Source organism: Schistocerca nitens, chromosome 5 (genome assembly GCF_023898315.1).
Source record: "Schistocerca nitens isolate TAMUIC-IGC-003100 chromosome 5, iqSchNite1.1, whole genome shotgun sequence".
Lineage (NCBI taxonomy): Eukaryota > Metazoa > Arthropoda > Insecta > Orthoptera > Acrididae > Schistocerca > Schistocerca nitens.
Genome location: NC_064618.1, coordinates 86,345,869 through 86,353,282, shown reverse-complemented (window position 1 = coordinate 86,353,282; position 7,414 = coordinate 86,345,869).

Sequence of the window (7,414 nt, the reverse complement as noted above, 5' to 3'; positions counted from 1 at the left end):
CCCACTGAAAGATAATGTGATTTACAATTTTGTTTATACATGGGTCCACAGCTATGATATATTTTTAAACGTAAACAATGTCCGTTATGGGCTGCAAAATTTTCAAATTTATTTGCTACTGGACAATTCCAACTTCCAAGACATTATGAAACAACTTCTAAATATACCAAATCAGAAACAGAATAAAACATGTAACGCATGTTAAACTTACATATAACAAAGAACCAAATGGTAGCGTCGTCAGCTCATCATAAATTTCAGCCTAGTACTTACATTCATATAACCTGTACGTAACAGAATGCAACGTGTCTAGCACGCAAATTCGTCCACTAGCCCACCTGTGGAACCACTTATCTACGAATCTATATTACTGAACGCCTAAGTGGGGCACAAATCCATATGCAAATTGCTTATCTATTGGCTTAAAGGGCCAACAAAAATTTGATTTTGAATATTTCATCTAAGTATCGACTGAATTTAAAAATTTAAAATTCGTCATAATCTACTCATAAAGAGATATAATTCTATGTTAAAGATCTAACATAATGAGTCTATTAAAGTTACCATCTGTGTATATGTCTCGATGCAATGTAACTAACAGTGTGCAACTTGTTGAGACTATATTCATCCAGTATTGGAGAATGATACCACTTAACGACTTCCACCAAGCTTCACATACAACTGCAAACTTTTTCGAAACATTTTTCAGTGATACCTCTCACAAAATAAGGAAAGGAAAACGCTTTATCCCTTACTATATTTTCTCTATTCGTGCATTAAAACTTCAGTATCAGGCATGATATTTTAATTTATCACTTCGATACTACTACTTCTATTTGCAACGCTTTTTGCACACAGTATCCGCATGTACCATTAAATGTACCTGCAAAATTGTGTCATTGTAGTACGCATAGTTCAGGAGATAAGCCGTCATAAATATTGAGATGCTTGTAAAACTAGCCAGGGTTCGATTCCTTAATGAATCAGGGTGCGAAGTGGAAGGTGTTACTAGGAAACACTTACACGATATATATTACATAAGGAAAGAATGTTTATAATGCAAGTGACAGAACCATGCACAAGATAACTTAAGTACATTCTGAAGAACAATTCACTATGCACCCCATCATTTCATGCACCAGTGTCAATCTTATTCTTGTTGTATGTCCATTTGCAGACAGACATAAAACAGCTGACCTAAAGCATACCCAAATGTTTTATTAAGCTACAGGTCTGTATGGATAAAGGATGTCTCATCGGTGGCACGCATCAAACGTAGGTAAGGACAGCGACAACGACTTGCTCCCTTTGCAAAATAAGGTAAAACTCCTCAACCTAATAACAGAGATGTTAACTACTTTGTATTAAGTACAATAAGGACATGTGATACACATATAAAACGTCATTTGTATCGTCTGTCCTGTGCACTTACAGAAATTGCATGCATCTAAAAAACACTAAACGCACATCCATGTTACAAAATATGAAAGTGCACCAAATCCGGTTAAGGAGGGGAAAGTAAAGAAGTAAGAAAGGAGTGATCTCTGTCACAGTTAAAATTGAATACTTCTATGGCTTTGCCCCAGTCCTTAGAAGCAATTTGGCTGACATATAAAATTATAACCACTAACCGCGTCTTCGTTGTAAAAAAAAAAAAAAAAACTGGGAAGTTATAGGGAATGGTAGGAGAAACATGGGGAGGGGAATGGAAACATATACAGGATGTAACAGGTGTAAGTGCAGATCTTTCTATTGGTGGCCGAGGACGGTAGGACGGTGTACTGAACAACATTACATCAGCATATACGTCATATGCAGAGTAATAATTATAGCTATTACAAGTCATATGTTTTTAGGCTGGGTAATACCTCCAAGAACGTGTTGAAAGCAAGCCATTAATGCCGACTTTCCTCTGGAGGGCAGATAAGGTGCTGGAGTGCGGACACACGGACGCTAATGGTTAATGTGTATTGACAGTCATGGTCCACTTAGTGGTGCAATTAAGATCACGCAGAAAAATCGGGTAGTAAATTATATGATGTGTTTGAGGGAATACTGTTCAATGTAGACAAAAAACAACCAACACACTGACGTGTGTACCTACTAAGGTAATAAACACAAAAATATCTTTACTTAAACCCGATACACCCTGTATGATATTTAATCACAGATGTAATATAATAAGAATAAGGCCATGGACCTAAATTCCTTACATAAAATATCAAGGAAACCATTCATATTCGTAGCTTAAGATAGGGTATCAAATCACCAAACACATAGAGAGAGCATATATCTAGGCCATGCCCATAAAGTATTTACATAAATTATTATGAACGTCATTCATATTCATATCGTAAGTATTGCTTAAAGTCATCAGGGTGATATAGGGGAGAGGTGGGGGGAAGGGACACAGTAATATATTTAGACAGGACGTAGACGACCTACTGAGGTAAATGTTCGTTACAGTAAAACAGAATTAAGCGGTGCTGCCAATGTGGCATCCACCATGAATCCAACAGACGCCTGAAGTTCCCCAGGAATCCTTTACTTTTTAAGTTGCTTTCTTCATTTGCAACACTTTCAGGGTGTTTATTTAAGGCTGTATACATTTCAATTTCCTCAAAACTAGTGATTAATTTGCCATTATTAAGTCTACAGAGAACCTCCAGTGTGCCATTATTATTGGAGATATACTCACTATCACGCAAATGTACTCTATATGACGATTTAATACCTTCATTGGCGTTTCGGTGGTCTCTTAATTGCCATTGCGTCACCAACATAAAGACGCCCATTTGGTGTTATCAGTATGAAATACGAAGCACCAATGTATCCTTACCTGTGTAGGTCACAGATTAGATAATCGAAACAAAATACAGATTCGAATTAAATCAGCAACATAAGATGTGTATCAGAAACATAAGAGAAGTGAGCTGCTCGGGTTGTGGATCGTGCTACAACGGACATCAAACACATTTCCTCGAGATCAACAAAGTGTGCCAAACAGCCCCAGACGTCTGGCAACTCCCATCTGTCTGACGCTCCGCCCTCAACTCTCTCCTGACTCCTTGGTCGTTCTTCTCTGAATACATCAGTAAATGTTCCTTACTCCTGCCCAGCTTCCAAACTTTCAAAAAGTTAATGTGGAGGGGGCAATTTCGAGCTGTTTGTCGTATATAGTAAAATATTCAGTTCTAAGAATGGTAAAATGGATAAGTGAGAAGTATTCAGATTTTGTCAGAAAGTTTAGAAACCGCTGCCGAGGGAGAGGCTTGTGAAATATCTCTCTGACACGCCGGAAGCCACTATGCGAACCTTGTTCTGCTAACAAGGAGCGAACCCTGGAGCATCGCTAGGTTAGTAGCAAGCACAGTCGCCTGACCCTTGGACGGCACAAGCACCAGGGGGACATTTGCTGAGGACGTCGAGCAAAATCACGTGCTAGCAGCAAGAAGTGACGTTTTAGCCTCATGACGGTCACGAAAAAAACAGCCTTCATGGAACGTTCCAGAAGGGTGGTGTCGAATGCAACCCCCCTTATAAATAGGCGACCCGCCGACCGGAGAGGGAGGGCAGAGGGGTAGACGTCAGGGACGCTACCTTTACATCTACGTCTACATCTGCATCTACAGGGGTACTCTGCAAATCACATTTAAGTGCCTGGCAGAGGGTTCATCGAACCATCTTCACAATTCTCTATTATTCCAATCTCGTAAAGCGCACGGTAAGAACGAACACCTATTTTTTTCCGTACGAGCTCTGACTTCTCTTATTTTATCGTGGTGATCGTCTCTCTCTATGTAGGTCGGTGTCAGCAAAATATTTTCGCATTTGGAGGAGAAAGTTGGAGTTTGGAATTTCGTGAGACGATTCCGTCGTAACGAAAAAGGCCTCTGTTTTAATGATGTCCAGCCCAAATCCTGTATCATTTCAGTGACACTCTCTCCCATATTTCGCGATAATACAAAACGTGCTGCCCTTCTTTGAGCATCTTCGATGTATTCCGTTAGTGCTGTCTGGTAAGGATCCCACACCGCGCAGCAGTATTCTAAAAGAGGACAGACAAGCGTAATGTAGGCAGTCTCTTTAGTAGATCTGTTACATTTTCTAAGTGTCCTGCCAATAAAACGCAATCTTTGGTTAGCCTTCCCCACAACTTTTTTGTGTGTTCCTTCCAATTTAAGTTGTTCGTAATTGTAATTCCTAGTTATTTAGTTGAATTTACGGTCTTTACATTTGACTGATTTATCGTGTAACCGAAGTCTAACAGATTCCTTTTACCACTCATGTGGATCACCTCACACTTTTCGTTATTTAGGGTCAACTGTCAATTTTCGCATCATTCGGATATCTTTTCTAAATCGTTTTGCAATTTATTTTGATCTTCTGATGACTTTGTTAGTCATCTGCAAACAACCTGAGACGGCTGCTCAAATTGTCTCCCAAATCGTTTATACAGATAAGGAAGAGCAACACTACATTGGGAAACGCCAGAAATGACTTCTGTTTTACTCGATGACTTTCCGTCAGTTACCACGAACTGTGGCCCCTCTGACAGGAAATCACAGGTCCAGTCACATAACTGAGACGATAAGCACGCAATTTTACTACATGCCGCTTGTGTGGTACAGTATCAAAAGCCTTCCGGAAGTCCAGAAATATGGAATCAGTCCTTAGTCCCCTGTCAATAGCACTCAACACTTCATGTGAATAAAGAGCTAGTTGTGTTTCACAGGGACGATGCTTTCTAAACCCATGCTGACTGTGTGTCAATAGATCGTTTTCTTCGAGATAATTCATAACGGTCGAACACAATATATGTTCCAAAATCCTGCTGCATATCGACGTTAATGATATGGGCCTGTAATTTAGTGGATTACTTCTACTACCTTTCTTGAATATTGGTGTGACCTGTGCAACTTTCCAGTCTTTGGGTATCGATCTTTCGTCGAGACGAACGGTTGTGTATGATTGTTAAGTATGGAGCTAATGCATCGGCATTCTCTGAAAGGAACCTAACTGGTATACAGTATGGACAAGAAGACTTACTTTTATTAAGTGATTTAAGTTGCTTCACTACTTCGAGGATATTTACTTCTACGTTACTCATGTTGGCAGCTGTTCTTGATTCGAATTCTGGAATATTTACTTCATCTTCTTTTGTGAAGGCATTTCGGAAGGCTGTGTTTAGTAACTCTGCTTTGGCAGCACTGTCTTCGATAGTATCTCCACTGCTGTCGCGCAGAGAAGGCATTGGTGGTTTCTTGCCGCCAACATATTCACATACAATCAGAATCTGTTTGGAATTTCGCCCAGGTTTCAAGACAAAGTTTAGTTGTGGAAACTATTATAAGCATCTCGCATTGAAGTCCGCGCTAAATTTCGAGCTTCTGTAAAAGATCGCCAATCTCTTGGATTTTGCATGTTTAAATTTGGCATGTTTGTTTCGTTGTTTCTGCAATAGTGTTGTGACACGTTTTGTGTAGTTACCAAGGAGCAATCAGCTCCATCGTTTGTTAATTTATTTGGTATAAATCTCTCAATTGCTGCCGATTCTATTTCTTTGAATTCAAGCCACATCTGGTCTACACTTATTAATTCGGAAGGAGTGGATATTGCCTCTCAGGAAGGCGTCAAGTGAATTTTTATCTGCTTTTTTTAACAGGTATCTTTTTCGTTTATTTTTGGAGGATTTATGAGTTACTATATTCAGTTTAGCTCCGACAACCCTATATACAGTATTCCTTGTATCCGTTTTGATGCTCGTTATTAACTAAGGATTATTTGTTGCCAAGAGGTCAAGTGTATTTTCACAACCGGGTACGTGTTTGAAATCAAACTCAAGTCTTTTTTAACCTTTCAGCAACTGTATCATCTGAATTGGGAGGTCGGTAAAATTATTCAATTATTACACTCCTGGAAATGGAAAAAAGAACACATTGACACCGGTGTGTCAACCCCACCATACTTGCTCCGGACACTGCGAGAGGGCTGTACAAGCAATGATCACACGCACGGCACAGCGGACACACCAGGAACCGCGGTGTTGGCCGTCGAATGGCGCTAGCTGCGCAGCATTTGTGCACCGCCGCCGTCAGTGTCAGCCAGTTTGCCGTGGCATACGGAGCTCCATCGCAGCCTTTAACACTGGTAGCATGCCGCGACAGCGTGGACGTGAACCGTATGTGCAGTTGACGGACTTTGAGCGAGGGCGTATAGTGGGCATGCGGGAGGCCGGGTGGACGTACCGCCGAATTGCTCAACACGTAGGGCGTGAGGTCTCCACAGTACATCGATGTTGTCGCCAGTGGTGCACGTGCCCGTCGACCTAGGACCGGACCGCAGCGACGCACGGATGCACGCCAAGACCGTAGGATCCTACGCAGTGCCGTAGGGGACCGCACCGCCACTTCCCAGCAAATTAGGGACACTGTTGCTCCTGGGGTATCGGCGAGGACCATTCGCAACCGTCTCCATGAAGCTGGGCTACGGTCCCGCACACCGTTAGGCCGTCTTCCGCTCACGTCCCAACATCGTGCAGCCCGCCTCCAGTGGTGTCGCGACAGGCGTGAATGGAGGGACGAATGGAGACGTGCCGTCTTCAGCGATGAGAGTCGCTTCTGCCTTGGTGCCAATGATGGTCGTATGCGTGTTTGGCGCTGTGCAGGTGAGCGCCACAATCAGGACTGCATACGACCGAGGCACACAGGGCCAACACCCGGCATCATGGTGTGGGGAGCGATCTCCTACACTGGCCGTACACCACTGGTGATCGTCGAGGGGACACTGAATAGTGCACGGTACATCCAAACCGTCATCGAACCCATCGTTCTACCATTCCTAGACCGGCAAGGGAACTTGCTGTTCCAACAGGACAATGCACGTCCGCATGTATCCCGTGCCACCCAACGTGCTCTAGAAGGTGTAAGTCAACTACCCTGGCCAGCAAGATCTCCGGATCTGTCCCCCATTGAGCATGTTTGGGACTGGATGAAGCGTCGTCTCACGCGGTCTGCACGTCCAGCACGAACGCTGGTCCAACTGAGGCGCCAGGTGGAAATGGCATGGCAAGCCGTTCCACAGGACTACATCCAGCATCTCTACGATCGTCTCCATGGGAGAATAGCAGCCTGCATTGCTGCGAAAGGTGGATATACACTGTACTAGTGCCGACATTGTGCATGCTCTGTTGCCTGTGTCTATGTGCCTGTGGTTCTGTCAGTGTGATCATGTGATGTATCTGACCCCAGGAATGTGTCAATAAAGTTTCCCCTTCCTGGGACAATGAATTCACGGTGTTCTTATTTCAATTTCCAGGAGTGTATTTTATTCCGGTTGCCAACAATGACCTCTGCCCCTACGGGAACTATCTTCTTCACTATAAGATAAACTACTACCAACAGCAACAAACATG